The following is a 17,883-nucleotide window of genomic DNA, read 5'->3' as shown; positions in this document are numbered from 1 at the left end:
TCCCAGCTACTCAGGAGGCTGAGATGGGAGGATTACTTGAACCTAGAAGGAGTTCAAGGTTACAGAGAGTTATCCTGCCACCACCAGCCAGCCTGGGCAACAGAGTGAGATCTTGTCTCTTAAAAAAAGAAGAAAAGAAAAGAAAAAGAAAATATATATACACACACACACAAACTGCAAAGTCATCCACAAAAATTGGTATCAGCTTCTTCTCATTTTGACCTCCTCCACTGAACTACAAATGTTCATAATAGCATTTAGAATAGTAAATCCTTTCAGATGGTTTTCAATTTACTCTGCCCAGATCCATCAGAGGAATTGCTGTAAATGGCAGATATAGGATTCTGAAATGTATTTCTTCAATAATAAGATTTGAAAGTCAAAATTACTCCTTGATACATGAGCTACAGAATGGATGCTGTGTTAGCAGGATGAAAACAACATTAATTTCCTTGTACACCTCCTCCCTCAAGTTCTTAGGAGGCCAGGTGCATTGTATATGAGCAGTAATATTGTGAAAGGAATCTTTTCTAAGCAGTAGTTCTCAAAAATGGGCTTAAAATATTCAGTAAACCAGGCTACAAAGAGATGTGCTGTCATCTAGGCTTTGTTGTTCCATTTATAGAGCACAGACAGAGCAGATTTAGCATAATCTTTAAGGGTCCTGGGATTTACAAAATGGTAAATGAGCAATGACTTCAACTTAAAGTCACCAGCTGCATTAGCTGCTTATAAGAGAGCCTGCTCTTTGAAACTCTGAGGCCAGGCACTGAGTTTGGGCTTCCAAATAAAAAACCATAGAAAGGGAAAAATAGTAGCATCACATTAAAAAAACCCACCGGACACCACCTTAACCAAGTGATCAAAATTAAGATCATCATATCTAACATCTATCATGTACCCTCTAACATGATACAATAAAAAGGGCCTATCACCTATGGTAATCATCCCTAAAAATAATAAACCCAGTCTAATAATGAGAAAGTATCAGACAAACACAAACTGGGGATATTCTAAAAAATGCCTGACCAGTATCCTTCAAAACTATCAAAGTCATCAAAAAAGGAAAGACTTAGATTGTCACAAATCAAGGAGACTGAGAAGACACGAAGACTATATATAATCCAACCTTGAATTGGATCCCAGACTACAAAAGGGCTTTAAAAGAAAACTGGTGAAATCCAAATAAAGTCTGTAGTTTAGTTGATTAGTCCATTTAATAACATACTAATATTAATTTCTCAGTTTTGACAAAGGTATCATGGTTATATAAGATGTTAACATTAGGATTCATCCCACAAACACTACGAGAGGTGATGCCAGGAGCGAGTATCCCAGCCAGGGCTGTGGCCTGATGTACCCATGGGGCTCAGGACAGCAGGACCTAGAGCCCTGGGGGCAGCGGCCCACAACCTGCAGAGGGGCACATCTAACATGTCATTTGAGTAGCTGTTGGAATTGCAGAGCCAAGTGGGCACTAAGACATACAAACAACTGGTAGCTGGAAACAACACTAAGAAATAAGGTTCTATACCATCTGTCCAAAGTACCTGTGTTGCAGGTAAGCACAGGCCTCTCAAAATGTCAGCCAAGATCCCAGTACCATTTTTATGTCAGGTTGTTCCCACCTATGAAAAGGTGGCCTGGGATCCCCACTTTTATGATCTTTCAGAGGAATATAATCCTGAGGTATCTGACAAAACATATCAATCCTTGGATGACATCCGAGCCAAAGAGAAAGAGCTTGTGAAAAAGCAGTTGAATAAGCACTCAAGGGAAGAGCATGAGAAACTGCAACAGCTGCTTCAGTGAATGGAGCAGCAAGAAATGGCACAACAGGCACAAAAGTGGCAGCAGGAGCTGGACCTGGCCCTGAAATAGGAGCAGCAGGCTCAGGCCCAGTAGGGTCATCAGCCATACTTTGGGAAGAAATCTGAGCAGCACCAGTTGGCCCTAGCTGAGAAGTTCAAGGAGCTGATGCAGAATGAAGCTGGAGAGCTTCTTGAGTCCAAAGAGGTGCCGAAATGCAGGCAAGGACAAGAGACATCTCCTTTGAGCAAAGAGTAATAAGAAGCTGTTCTCTGCTCTGCCACTACCCCAGGAATACATGGATCTATGGGGACAGTCATGGGTTTTGCCTGTTTTCCTGGTTCTTTCCTGTTCAAGGGCAAGGATCACAGCTGCCCTTGAGCTAGGCTGGCTCGGAGAAGGCTAGAGAGCTCTTAGACTGCCCATAGGGCTTGACAAGAAGAGCAGCTCAGGGGGGAGGATCAAGATGGCCGACGAGAAACACCACCAGAAAGAGTGTCTCTGCAGAAAAGACAGATTCTAGCAGAAATTAGAAAAAAGAAGCAAGAAGGCGAGCATACAGCAGACGAGGGCCGGAAGGAGGGGTACCTGAGACCCCGGGAGACTCTATGGGAGGAGGCTGCGGAGGAGAACTGGAAGCTGAGACCGCCGGGGCAGCCTGGAGCCCAGCGGGAAGGGTAGGTGGATAAATCACGTTTACCCTCCCCTGCATTTGGGACTGCTGGTGGGCTCCCCAGAGGGTGGAGAGACCTGCAGACACCAGCCCGGAGACGGTGAGCCTGTAGCGGACGCGGCACCTCCGTGTGCACAGACCCGAGCTGCGCGGCAGGCGCCATATTGCCTCCTTCTCCCCTCCGCCGACCCTACCTGCGGCTGCCCAGAGAGACAATACAGCCACCAGCCAGAGGCACCTCCAGGGAATGGGACTTCCCTTTTGGGACCCTACAGCTGACTCAGGGGAGCTCAGACTGTGAGCTCCCTACCCGCCAGCCCTCCCAGGTGCTGCTGGCACGGTGTTCCCAGGAGAACGGTGCTGACTCAGAGGCTGAGAGACACAGACACAGCTTGGGATCCCTGTGGGTGAATTGGCACCGGAAATCCTCTCCCTGGTGGGGATACAGTTTGAACTCTGGGACCCAGAGGTCGGACCTGCAGACCAGATCCCGAGCACCGAGGTCTAGCATTGCCCGGGGCACAGAAGGGATATTTGTGAACAGCCTGCTGAGGTATGTGTGCCTCCAGGGGCAGATCAGTGTCCTAGAGGGCAACCCTCCCACCAAAGGGAGGCCGTGCGCCCAGCCCAGGCAGCGTTTCTGCGCAGGGAACCTCCCTGCTGGCATCACAATCCAGGGAGGCCTGGTGGCATGTGTTCTGGCCTGCTGGCAGAGGCCCAGGAGTAGCTGCAGAGTTGGGGAGGGTGGAAAGAAGCGAGGCCTGCTCCAGACTGCGGGTCTCAGACAGCCCCACCCCCACAAGCAGACTTTCTGGCTGAGTGGGACCATTCCAGCCCCGCCCTGACAGCTTTTCCTGGAAGCAGAGAACAGAACTTTGACCCCTGCTAACGGCATTGGTGGTGCCTGAGGGCAGGCTTACCCAACCCAGCTCCGCCCAGAACAAGAGCTGATAACAGGACACAAAAACAACAGCATAGCCTGTTCCTCCAAGCAAGCACCACCTACTGACAGGGCCGGCATCCTGCACAGCCTCTTCACGGCACCCACTGACTCATTATACAGGGAGTGGTCGAATCTCACCCACAGACACCACCTAACGGCTCAGAAACTAAACAAGGTGTGTGAATACCCAAACAAAAACCTAAAGGAAAGAAACAACAACTGATCGACATGGGAAGAAATCAGCAAAGGAACTCAGGAAATACGAAGAATCAAATGGAAAACACACCCCCAAAGAGGAGCACCAGCCCCCTAGAAACGGACACCAACCAAAATCAGGCAACCAAAATGACAGAAGAGGAATTTCGTATGTGGATCATAAGAACACTCACCAAACTACAACAACAACTCAATAACCAACACAAAGAAACCACAAAAAGCCTCCAGGACCTAGAAGAAAAGTTCACTAAAGAAATAGACACAATGAAGAAAAGTTTAACTGAACTCCTGGAAATGAAGAATCAATTCAGGGAACTACAAAATACAGTGGAAAGTCTCAAGAACAGGGTAGATCAAACAGAAGAAACAATCTCAGAGATTGAAGATAACACCCTCCAACTAGATAAAACCATCACAGAGATAGAGCAGAAAAACAAGAGAAAAGAGCAAAGCCTACAAGAGCTGTGGGATTATGTGAAGAAACCTAATGTGAGGGTCATAGGGTTACCAGAAGGGGAAGAGGACAACACCCAAGGGTTGGACAAGCTATTTGAAGATATAATAGAGGAAAATTTCCCAGGCCTTGCTCAAAATCTTGATATACAAGTTCAAGAAGCTCAGAGGACCCCTGGGAGATTCAATGCAAACAGGAAGACGTCACGACATGCAGTCATCAGACTGACCAAAATATCAACTAAAGAGGCCCTTCTAAGAGCTGTAAGATGAAAGAAGCAAGTGGCATACAAGGGAAAGCCAATTCGAATAACACCAGACTTCTCTAATGAGACTTTACAAGCAAGGAGAGACTGGGGCCCCATTCTCATTCTTCTGAAACAAAACAATGCCCACCCTAGAATCTTTTTCCCTGCAAAACTAAGCTTCATATATGAAGAAGAAATAAAGACATTCTCAGACAAGCAAAGTCTCAGAGAATTCACCAAGACAAGACCAGCCCTACAAGAAGTACTCAAAACAGTGTTAGCACGGAACATCATAATAATAACCCACAAATATAAAAACAACCAAAACCCAAAGATATTAAAGGCCAGATATTACAATGGCTCAAGACAGAAATCATAGCAACAACATCCAACCCAACAGAATGATCAGTAATCTACCTTACCTATCAGTTCTCTCAATAAATGTGAATGGCTTAAACTCTCCACTCAAGAGACATAGGCTGGCTGAATGGATAAGAAAATGCAGGCCAAGTATATGCTGTCTTCAGGAAACATATCTAACCTGCAAGGATGCATATAGACTAAAAGTAAAAGGGTGGAGATCAGTATTCCAGGCAAGTGGAAGCCAAAAGAAGGCTGGTGTGGCAGGTCTAATTTCAGACCATTTAGTTTTTAAACCGACAAAAGTAGTGAAAGACAAAGAGGGTCATTATATAATGGTGAAGGGCACACTTCAACAAGAAGAGATAACAATTGTAAATATATATGCACCCAACTTAGGTGCACCCAGTTTCATAAAGCAAACCTTACTGGATCTAAGCAAATGGATTAATAGCAACTCCATAATCACCGGAGATTTCAACACCCCACTGACGGCACAAGACAGATCCTCCAAACAGAAAATTAATAAAGAAATAATGGACTTAAACAAAACCTTGGAACAACTGTGTCTGACTGACATCTACAGGACATTCTACCCAAAATCCACTGAATATACGTTCTTCTCATCAGCTCACGGGACATTCTCTAAGATTGACCATATCCTAGGACACAAAGTAAATCTCAAGAAATTTAAAAAAATAGAAATTATACCATGTACCTTCTCAGATCACAGTGGAATAAAAGTAGAAATCAACCCTAATAGAAACTCACATTTCTACACAAAAATGTGGAAATTAAACAACCTCCTACTAAATGATTACTTCATAAATGAAGATATCACGATGGAAATAAAAAAATTCTATAATCCTACACTGCTGGTGGGACTGCAAATTAGTTCAACCTCTGTGGAAAGCAATATGGAGATATCTTAAAGCGATACAAGTGAATCTACCATTTGATCCAGAAATCCCATTGCTGGGCATCTACCCAAATGATCCAGTGACACTCTACAAAAAAGACACCTGCACTCGAATGTTTATAGCAGCACAATTCATAATTGCAAGGCTGTGGAAACAGCCCAAGTGCCCATCAATCCAAGAATGGATTAATAAGTGTGGTATATGTATACCATGGAGTACTATTCAGCTCTAAGAAACAACGGTGATATAGCACATCTTATATTTTCCTGGTTAGAGCTGGAACCCATACTATTAAGTGAAGTTTCCCAAGAATGGAAAAACAAGCACCACATATACTCACCAGCAAATTGGTATTAACTGAACAGCACCTAAGTGGTCACCTAAGTACTACAGTAATAGGGTATTGGGCAGGGGGGAGGGGGCGGGTATATACATATATAATGAGTGAGATGTGCACCATCTGGGGGATGGTCATGCTGGAGACTCAGACTTGTGGAGGGAGGGGGGAAATGGGCATTTATTGAAACCTTAAAATCTGTACCCCCATAATATGCCGAAATAAAAAAAAAAAAAGGAAAAAAAGAAGAGCAGCTCAGGCTTCTGCCATGCCATACTGCCTCTGCTTAGATCCAGTTGAACATGTCCTCATGACCTTCTCCCATCCTTGCTTTAAACCAATGATTCTGGTACAAAAGAGAAGGGGCCAGTGAATGACTTTGAGGCCAGTAAAGGCCATGGGGTCTGTTCATGGCTCCCACAGCTAGGACTCTGTGTAGGAGCCACTTCATAGACATTCTTGTTACTCATCTTTTTATTATTCTGCTTTTATGTGGGATTTGTGTGTGGCCTACAACTACTGCTTTAGTGGGCTACATATGGGAGTAGGCAACAAAGTCAAAGCTTTTAGAAAGTGGGAAATCAGATCAGAGACCCCTCCTACTTAAATCTGGGCCCTTCACAGTCATTTCACTGGTGAACCAATCCCACAACTTTGGTTTTGGATGCAAGGGAAGGTAGAAGGTGGGGACATAGAGCTTCCTTAATAATATATAAGCACAACTGGCTCTCAATACTATTTGGAACTAGAATTCATACTACCCACCCATGTGATTTGAAAAATCTTCAAGCTGATAATTTAGTTTAAGGTAGTCTCAGACTGGTAGTGTCTCTAGGCACCTGGCAAAAGAAAATGCAGTCCTCTCTTAGGCATTATTCTTTAAACCCAGGCCTCAAAAACTTCTTGCACATAAAATGTCAAGGAACATGAGCTTACAACTGTAACATGAAGAACACAAGGAAAGAAACCACTATGAGCAAAAGTCATTAGGAACAATGGCAACAGAATCAGAATGGCAAAGACTGAGATGTTAGAGGTATAAAATACAATATATAAAATGTTTTATTCATGTTTAAAGAAAAAGTATGACTAATGAATAGAATATCAAAAGGTACTAAACTGGTGTGATTAAAAGGTAAAACTTCTAAAAATGAAAAATATACCATGTGAAGTTAGAAATGTTATGGTTAAGTAGCAAATTAGAGTTCTCCCTAAAGGGAGAATGAATAGCAAGCAGATCTGAAGCAGTTACAAAGATGGAGGAGCCCACATAATCCCAAACAGGACTTAAAAAAAAAAATCTAGGTAAATCATAAGAAACTATAGAACATTAGAAAGCGTATTATCTTAAAAGCAGCTCTAAGGAAAAGGAAGAGAAATAGAATCAGAAGGTAGGACATGTATTACTTGACACCTCTGGGATGGGAGAAAAGACGTATTTCTGATAATAGAAATAGAAATGACATCGTAATAGGAGATAAGGAATAAACTGCTCTTCTCCTTGTGATTTTAAGCCTAGGGCTTACTGAGATGTTTGCCTTGCCAGGAGGGAGTAAGGGATCCAGTGCTGCAGGGTCCCCAGTGTCACATGTGTCAATCCTACTTTAAACTCAAAGAATAAATTCTAATAGATAAGAATAAACAAAAAAACTTCAACTACTGGACTCAGATCAACTACTAAGAAGGTTCAAGAGAAGTTCTAAATTTGAAAAAAAAAAAAGATGTTAACATTAGGGGAAACTGGGTGAAAGGTATACAAGAACCTTCTGTACTGTATTTGCACCTTTTTCTCTATATCCAAAATTAATTAAAAATAGAAAGTTTATTTTAAAAATATATTATCCAAGCAAAACTCAGAATGATTTTTGTTCTTAGGAACAGACCAAATCTTCAAAGACCTGAAATAGTGTTTTGTACATGGTAAAGGCTCAATAAATTATAGTTGAATAAACTAATTAATACTTCAATTAGGTAAAAAAATAAAACCAGACCAGGCATGGTGGTTCACACCTATAATCCCAGGATTCTGGAAGGCCAAGACAGGAGAATCACTTGAGGCAGGAATTTGAGAAAAATAAAACTCTCTCTTAACTATGGGATCATTTCTTGAAGCTGGTTGAGCAGAAAAGAGTTTCTTGCCTTCTGTACAACAAATTCAGATGATGACATCCTAAAACCTTACACAAGAGAAAGACAGTAGAGGTTGTGACTAACCCCATTCCATGTTAGGTGAAGAAAAATTAAAGGTCTCCACTGGAGAAAATACTCCACTAAAGGCCGAGCAATCTCTCAGTGGAGGCTAGTAACTGGGAAGGGTCACGAGGAAGCTTCTAAGATGCTGGTTAATGTTCTGTTTCTAGATCTGTATACTGGTTACAGAGGTATGCTCATTTAGCGAAAATTCATCAAATTGAATGTTTATGATACAGTACCTTTTCAGTATGTATGTTATACATTCTTTATAATGTTTTAAACTATAAAGAATTTACTTTTTTTTGGAGAGAGAGTCTTGTTCCATCACCTAGATAGAGTGCAATGGAGTCACCACAGCTCACTGTAACCTCAAACTCGTGGGATCAGGTAATTCTCCTGCCTCAGCTGCCCAAGTAACGGGACTATAGGTGTGCATCAGCATGCCTGCCTAATTTTTCTATTTTTTGTAGAGACAGAGTCTCACTATGTTGCTCAGGCTGGTCTTTAACTCCCACCCCGCCCTCCCAGAGTGCTAGGCACGAACCACTGCGCCGGCCAGGAATTTACTTTTTAAAAACATTTATCATACAAACATCATATGACATGGCTATACCACCACAAGGCACATACCTAAAAGACAGACAAACACACAGGGGGAAAGCCATGTGAAGACAAAAGTAAAAATCAGAGTGATGCAACTGTAAGTCAAGAAATGACAAGGATTACCAGCTACAACCAAAGGCTAGGAGACAGGCATGGAACAGATTCCCTCAGAGCCCTCCAGAAGGAACCAACCTTGTTGACACCTTAATTTTGGTCTTCTATCCTCTATAATTCTGAAAGAATAAATTTCTGTTGTGTTAAGCCACCCAATTTGTAGTTCCAGCTGAGTATTCCTTATCTGAAATGCTTGGGACCAAAAGTATTTCAAATTTCAGATTTCTTCAGATTTAGGAGTATTTGCATATACATAAGAAGACATCATGGGGATAAGACCCAAGTCTAAACTTGAAATTCATCTATGTTCCATATATATCTTATACACATAGCCTGAAGGCAATTTTATGCAACATTTTAAATAATTTTGTGCATAAAACAAAGATTGTGTATATTGAACCATAAGAAAGCAAAATCTCTCAGCCACTCAGTGAACAATTTGTTGCTATTCAGCATCACGATTATTCCTGATTCTGAATTTATATGCTACCAATAAGCAATCACTTTCTTACATTTATTGATAGATAAGTACCTAACAGTAAAACAAATATGACATACTACTAAGATATTAAAAAGATAATGTGTTCAGGGTAACTAAGCAGTATAGACACTTGTTCTGCAGCATTAACATCATCATCTTCACTGTCGCTATTACCATGATAACTTTGATTTAGAACCATTCAGGCTATTTTACCATCGCTCAATGAATAAACAACTGGATGCTCAATATCAATGTTAAAAACTTCCTCAATATCCACTTCTTCCAGCTTACTGACAGACTTTGAAGGCATATTCTTTGCATATGTAAGGAGGTCAGACATCATTTTTTTCTTACTTTATATACAGAATCCTTCAAAGTCACCACCTTGTTCAACATCATCACTCAACACAGTTGCAGGCCACAGGTTGTACTAGACATGCACAACAGTTTCTTTAGTCACCGTGTTCCAAGCATTGGCAACAGTACATATGATATCCTTCATGCTAAACTCCTTCTGAAAAGCTTCTACCCACACATCTGTTCCTGCTGCCAACATGTCATTCAATAAAATGTTTTTATATTTACTCTTCATTAATCTAAGGATATCCTAGTCACATGGCTGAATTAATGAAGTTACATTTGGGGGAAAATACGTGGCATAAGCATTATTGTTGATGAGAATTTCAGCTACAGGATGAGCAGAACAGTCATCAAGGAATAACAAAATCTTGCAGTCATCATCCAGTCCAGCTTCCCTGCAGTGAGCACAAGCTGCTGGTACAAAATGTTAGTGAAACCAATCAGAAAAGATATCCCTGGTGATCTATGCCTTTTTTGTTAGCATAATGATGGACAGCTAAGAAATTAATTCCTTGAAAACAATGAGGATGCAAGCTTTTGCCTATCACAACAAGTTTACACTTAATGCATGCCTGCTATGTTAGCACATCCCAGCACAGTTATTCTGTCCTTGGCATTCTTAATTATTGTAGGGGCTATCTCATCAGCTGTAGTCCGTGTCTTTCTGGGGCAATAGCAAAACAGTAATGTTTTGCCAGCATTATAGACTTGTTCTGGTGGCAGATTTTCATCACTGATGACCTTGGCAAACTTGTCAATGAATTTCTCCACAGCTTCATGATCAGCAGATGCTTTATCACGACAAATCTTTAAAAATTTAATGCTATATTGAAACTGCCCTTTATAAAATTAATAAAGGGCCACACAGTGGGAACTGCAGTAGGGACCTGAACTCTGCAAAGGTATAGGCATAGACACACACACATATATATATAAAAAATAAAACTATTGTTCCCTAGCTTGCTTTCCTATAATTGCTTACTACTCAGGAGTCATATAGATGATGGTCATAAAGATTCTTAGCTTTCTTCATTGCACCATAGATAGCATCACCTTTGTGAAACCTAAGGCTAGTTTTTTGGATATCTTTCAGGCCCTGCATTCCAGTAGACTGGCTGAGCCACTCAGTGGCCCAAACCAAGGAACTGACTCAACTGGTTTTGCAACCCCCACCCAGAAACTGACTCAGCACAAGAAGACAATTTCTACACCCCTATGATTCCACCTTGAACTCAGCTAATCAGCAGATCCAACTGCCTAGCCCTTTGCTGCCAAACTCTCTTTAAAAACCCTTTCTTGGCCAGCGTGGTGGCTTGTGCCTACAATCCTAGCACTCTGGGAGGCCGCCAGGTTGGAGGATCGCTCAAGGTCAGGAGTTTGAGATTAGCCTGAGCAAGAGCAAGACCTCGTCTCTACTAAAAATAGAAAGAAATTAATTGGCCAACTAAAAATATATAGAAAAAAATAGCCGGGCATGGTGGTAGATGCCTGTAGTCTCAGCTAGTTGGGAAGCTGCGGCAGAAGGATCGCTTGAGCCCAGGAGTTTGAGGTTGCTGTGAGTTAGGGTGATGCCATGGCACTCTAGCCCAGGCAACAGAGTGAGACTCTGTCTCAAAAAAGAAAAAGGAAAAAAAAAAAAACCCTTTCTTCCAAATCCTTGGGGAGATGGATTTGAGAACTTCCTCCTATCTCCTTACATGGTGCCTCCGATATTAAACTCTTTCTGTAACCCCTGCTGTTTAGTGTACTGGCTTCCTCTTGAGCAGCGGGCAATGAACCTGGTAAGGCTGTAACAATATCCTTTCTTAAATTTCTGCAACCAGTCTGTTGAATATTCACAGTTCCCTTCAATTTTCAGTTTATCATGATAGATTTCTGCTTATTTCATTATCAGTATACCATTAATGGAATGTGTTCACTGTAATGCTGATCTATCTTTCAGTATGTGATCAAGATCTTCATTTTTAGCTTTATACAGTGTTTCTATTTTTCATTAATTTCTGTTTGTTACTTTCAGCACAGAATTTCAACAGTTTATCTTTCTGTTTCTTCAGGTTATATATGGTGTTCATTCTAATATCACACTCTTCTATAAGATGTTTTACCCTTGCACGCTGCCCAGTGTCTCCAACAGCTTGACTTTCTGTGCTATAGATAAACATACATGTTTCCTCTTTTTCTTATCGCTTCCACCCATAGGGACATCTGCAGGCCCAACATTATCAACAATATCTTTATACCAAAGAACAAAGAATAAGCAAAAAAACACAGTGAATAATGCATACAGGTCTTGCCCTATGTGGGGGATCGCGGGGATCCTGCCATTGGCACATTTGGCCTGCATATGTGCCATTTCATTACCCTTTGTGGATATGCTTGTGTGGGGAAATCTGGGCATGTGTGGGAAAGACATACTGCAGCTGAAGGGGGCTGGGAGGGTCTTTTTCCCTTGGAGACATTGTGTATTGTGCACCTGTATTGTGACTGTGACCTGTTACATGAGGTCAGGTGTGGAATTTTCCACTGTGGCATCATGTCAGCACTCAAAAAGTTTCAGATTTGGGAACATTTTGGATTTCAGATTTTTGGATTAGAGATGCTTAACCTGTACTTTGTTACAGTAGCTCTAGATGACTAAAACATTTGGTAATAAATATATTATATTAATTAGACATTTGATGGCATTGACATAAAAGAAAACCTTGAGAAAGAAAAGCTATTTTTTTTTTTTTTTTTGAGACAGAGTCTCACTTTGTTGCCCAGGCTAGAGTGAGTGCCGTGGCGTCAGCCTAGCTCACAGCAACCTCAAACTCCTGGGCTGGAGCGATCCTTCTGCCTCAGCCTCCCGAGTAGCTGGGACTACAGGCATGTGCCACCATGCCCGGCTAATTTTTTTTTTATATATATATATCAGTTGGCCAATTAATTTCTTTCTATTTATAGTAGAGACGGGGTCTCACTCTCGCTCAGGCTGGTTTTGAACTCCTGACCTTGAGCAATCCGCCCGCCTCGGCCTCCCAAGAGCTAGGATTACAGGCGTGAGCCACTGCGCCCGGCCTAGAAAAGCTATTTTGTTATACTACCCACTTGTTGGTCACAGTCCTCCTTCTTGGAACTATACAGGGTAAACTTAGTTCCATTTCTCCATGATAGTCCTTGAGATATCAAAATACAGCTAACTAACACCTTATTGCCTGTCTCCTCCTCCATGCCTTTCCCAACCCTCAATCTTTTCTTTTTCAACTCTAAACATTTCAATTTGTGCCACAAATCCTAATAGGTTGTTTTTTTATTCTACAGGGTTAAGAACATGGACTCAGGATCCAGGCTACCTATATTCTAATCCAGCTCTACCATTTACTTGACATATAATCCTGGGAAAATTATATTACTTCTCTGTGTTTCATTTTTCCCCATATATAAAATGGAGATACTATTACCTACCTCTTAGAGTTCCTGTGAGGAAAAATATAAGTTAATATGCATATAAAATATAAACTAGTATAAGTGTGTGCCAGTTTGTCAGAGTAGTTCTCAGAGATGAACACTTGAGATAACTGAGCTGGTCTAATTACAGAAGAGAACTATTATTGCTCTAGATAACCATGTTACTAACAATGAAGTAAGGTGTCACATTAGGTCTTTTGGTGACCACAGGATTCTTCGGATTTACTGAAGTTAATTTTTTTTTTAGAGATAGGGTATCACAATGTAGCCCAGATTGGAGTGCTGCAGTACAGTGGCATGATCATACCTCACTATAACCTTGAACTCCTGAGCTCACGCAATCCTCCTGGCTCAGCCTTCCAAGTAGCTGGAAATACAGGCACATACCACCATGCCCGGCTAATTTTTTTTTTTTTTTAAATAGAGACAGAGTCTCACTTGTTACCCAGGCTGGTCTTGAACTCCTAGATTCTAGCAATCCTCCTATCTCTACTTCCCAAAGTGGTGTGATTACAGGCATGAGCCACTGTGCTCAGCTACTGTAGTTCATTTTGAATGAAACATGAAAATCCCTTTTTAAAAACATGTTTAATGCTGTCCTGTAACTGTACAAAGTTGTTTCAGACTCAAGTTATAGACCTGCTAAATTTCTTTCATCAGCTCAGCACACTTTTCAGCTCCTATGTCTGTTACCCAGTGTATTTATATTACTCGGTTTCTCATTAATTTACTTCTTTTAGTGACAGTACATATGCCATAAAATGCAACCATTTTAAATTAACAGTCTGATGGGTACTGACAAACTCTCAGTAAAAATGACTCCAGTAGGCCGGGCGTGGTGGCTCACGCCTGTAATCCTAGCACTTTGGGAGGCCGAGGCGGGCGGATTGCTCAAGGTCAGGAGTTCGAAACCAGCCTGAGCGAGACCCCGTCTCTACCAAAAATAGAAATAAATTAATTGACCAACTAAAAATATATATACAAAAAATTAGCCGGGCATGGTGGCGCATGCCTGTAGTCCCAGCTACTCGGGAGGCTGAGGCAGTAGGATCGCTAAGCCCCGGAGATTGAGGTTGCTGTGAGCCAGGCTGACGCCACGGCACTCACTCTAGCCTGGGCAACAAAGTGAGACACTGTCTCAAAAAAAAAAAAAAAAAAATGACTCCAGTAAAATAAAAACAAAATATTAATAGAAAAAAATGGAAATTATTTGTGTTATACTACAATATTGCTCAAGGAGGTCCTCTAGAAAATATTTTCCCAAAAAAGTCACCAATACTAGCATAATTCTGATTACAACTTTTTGTTTTTCCAACTGAAGTCAAAATTTCCTCAGGAAGACCAGGCGTGGTGCCTTACACCTATAATCCCAACATTTTGGGAAGTGAAAGTGGGAGGATTGCTTGAGGCCAGGAGTTCAGGACCAGCCTGATCAACTTAGCAAGACCCTGTCTTTACAAAAAAATTTTTAAAAATTAGCTGAGCATGCACCTGAAGTCCTAGCTACTTGAGAGGGAGGCAGGAGGACCAATTCAGTCAAGGAGTTTGAAGCTACAGTGAGCTATGATTATACCACTGCACTCCAGCCAGGGTGGCAGAGGAAGACTCTGTCTTAAGAAAAAAAAAATCTCCTCAGGTAACAAAAGTCTTGGTCAAAACATGCCATATACACATTACTGACATTGGCATCAGTCTTTCTATTCCATTCTATCCCAAAATAATATGCTTGGAACTTCAGCATTGTGCTTAGCAACTGTTCTTCTCTCCTTCCGTGGGAATATCACCTCAGAGGAAATGGCTAAAGTAAAAGAACAATGCTAAGAACTCAGACTTCTGGGTTTTCAAGTACATATAATTGACTTATTCATTTTAATAGGGTAGAAGCTGATCAAAAGAAATGTAATTTTACCTGTTTGAAGACAAAATTAGGATGAGGGCTATATTCAATGCAAGTCCCAAGTTTCCCATCCTTGACTTAGAAAATCTGCTTTTGAGTAAATGACAATTTTTTAAGTATTATTATCTTGTTCACTAGAAGTCTTGTTAAGTTATGATGTCAATATATCAAGAACACCAAATCTTACCAAAATAAGCAGATCTAATTGTGCCAGTATAGACCAGCTTTGAAAGGATAAGGATAATAAAAACTCTTCATTCAATGAATAGAAAGTATGCAGGAAATCATTTTACAAAACGCTTTCATATTTGATCCATTTAGCATTTAATGAGAGAAGTCTGTTTACTTCAACTGAAACAAGCCCTTTTGTGGTTATTCAAAAATTTAGGTAGGAATGTAATGTGATTTTCTGATTTTCCAGTACAATATCTTACTATTCAAAAGGTTTGTTTGGAACACACAAACTATTTTTTTCCAGACTTAAACTTAGCAAAGAGCCCCCGGGCTTTTACAGAAGTAAAAAAGAATGTGTTGACCAGAACACATAAAGAACAAAATATGCCACTAAAAATAAGTCAACAGCAGCTATACAACTGTAGTCCCTATAAACTCACAACTCATTGATAATATATAAATCCAGCAATTTAGGGAATAAATGTCAAAATTAAGACAAACTAAGAGGCTAGGCACAGTGGTTCATGTCTATAATCCTAGCACTCTGGGAGGCCAAGGCAGGAAGATTGATTAAGCTCAGGAGTTCAAGACCAGCCTGAGCAAGAAAAAGACCCCACCTATACTAAAAGATAGAAAAATTAGCCAGGTTGTCATGGCACATGCCTGTAGTCCCAGCTACTCAGGAGGCTGAGGCAGGAAGATCGCTTGAGCCCAGGAGTTTGATGTGGCAGTGAGCTATGATGATGCCACTGCACTCTACCTGGGGCAACAGAGCAAGACTCTTTCTCAAAAAAACAAAAAACAAAAAAAAAAAGGAAGGAAGAAAGGAAAGAAAGAAAGGAAAGGAAGGAAGGAAGGAAAGAAAGGAAAGGAAGAAAGGAAAAAGAAAAAGAGTACAAATTGAAATTAAATATATGATCTAGCATTTTGATGAAGTTCTTCAGATTGTATCACTGAATTAAAATGCCTTCTTTAATAGCAATGAAGAAAGAATGGTTGGCAGTCTAATATACTATAAAAACTATTTGGGTGGCTATAAAAATTACTTTTAAAAAGTCTTATCATGGCCAGGCATGGTGGCTCACGCCTGTAATACTAGCACTCTAGAAGGCCGAGGCAGAGGGATCGCTCAAGGTCAAGAGTTCGAGACCAGCCTGAGCAAGAGTGAGACTCCGTCTATACTAAAAATAGTTTGAGGTTGCTGTGAGCTAAGCTGACGCCATGGCACTCTAGCCCAGGCAACAAAAGTAAGACTCTGTCTCAAAAAAAAAAAAAAAAATACAATTATATACCACAGAAGGAAGTAGTGTGGTTATTCTATCACAAGAGTGATAATAAATATTTAAAATTATCATAACTATGGTGTATATTTTCAGGAATAGAGACATGAAAAATACGCTACAGGAAAAAATGGTTAGTGAAATTACAGCAATAGAAACTCTCTAAAATAAAAGAGAGACAAACAGACTGAAAAAAAATGAACAGAGATGTGTAACAACTTCTAGTGGCCTAATATGCATATAACAGGAATCTGCGGGTGGAAGGGAGTATGGAGATATCTGAAGTAATAATGGCCAAATTTGATGAAAACTATAAAACTACGGATCAAAGAAGCTCATCAAATCCCAAACACAAAGAATACAGAGAAAATCCACAACGGTGCAACAAAATCAAATTACTTAGATATAAAGAGAAAAACCTTAAAAACAGCTGGAGAAAAAAGATGCATTATATGCAGAGTAACAAAAATAAGAATAACAGCAGACTTCTCATTATAAACAATGTAAGCCAGAAGATGGTGGAGCCACATCTTTAAAATACTGAAAGAAAAAAAATGTCAACTCAACATTTATATCCAGAGAAAGTATCTTTCAAAAACAAAGCTGAGTAAATCTGTACAATGAAATATTATTCAGAAATAAAAAGGAAGTATCAATATATGCTACACTTCATGGATGATCCTTGAAAACTTTATGCTAAGTGAAAGTAGCCATACACAAAAGGCCACATATTGTATGAGTCTATTAATATGAAATGCCCATAAAAATGCAAATTCAAAGAGACAGCAGGTAGATAAGTGGTTGCAAGGGCTTAGGAGAAGGGGAAATGGGGAGTGACTATTAATGGGTACAGGGTTTCTTTTGGGGTGATGAAATGTTTAAATAAATAGTGGTGATGGTTGCACAACTATTTGAATATACTAAAACCACAGCATTTTATATTTTAAAAGGATGAATTTTATGATATGTGAATTATATCTCAATAAAGGTATTTTTTTTTTTTTTTTTTTTTGGAGACAGTCTCACTTTGTTGTCCAGGCTAGAGTGAGTGCCATGGCGTCAGCCTAGCTCACAGCAACCTCAAACTCCTGGGCTCCAGTGATCCTTCTGCCTCAGCCTCCCGGGTAGCTGGGACTACAGGCATGCGCCACCATGCCCGGCTAATTTTTTATATATATATCAGTTGGCCAATTAATTTCTTTCTATTTATAGTAGAGACGGGGTCTTGCTCTTGCTCAGGCTGGTTTTGAACTCCTGACCTTGAGCAATCCGCCCGCCTCGGCCTCCCAAGAGCTAGGATTACAGGCGTGAGCCACAGCGCCCGGCCTCAATAAAGGTATTTTTAAAAAATGAGTCTCTAGGCCAGACAAGATGG

The 17,883-nt window shown here is 40.7% G+C and overlaps 1 protein-coding gene and 1 pseudogene across 2 annotated transcripts in view; one reads left to right on the top strand and one right to left on the bottom strand.

Moving 5' to 3' along the window:
• The window catches only part of SBF2 (SET binding factor 2), a 432,597-nt gene that overhangs the window by 348,983 nt on the left and 65,731 nt on the right, over positions 1-17,883 (bottom strand). The window lies entirely within an intron of this gene.
• Positions 1,363-2,056, top strand: LOC142870434 (ribosomal RNA processing protein 36 homolog pseudogene; annotated as a pseudogene).

Source organism: Microcebus murinus, chromosome 4, assembly GCF_040939455.1.
Source record: "Microcebus murinus isolate Inina chromosome 4, M.murinus_Inina_mat1.0, whole genome shotgun sequence".
Taxonomy (NCBI): Eukaryota; Metazoa; Chordata; class Mammalia; order Primates; family Cheirogaleidae; genus Microcebus; species Microcebus murinus.
The sequence above is the reverse complement of the archived record's forward strand: the minus strand, read 5'-3'. Positions and strand labels throughout refer to the sequence as shown.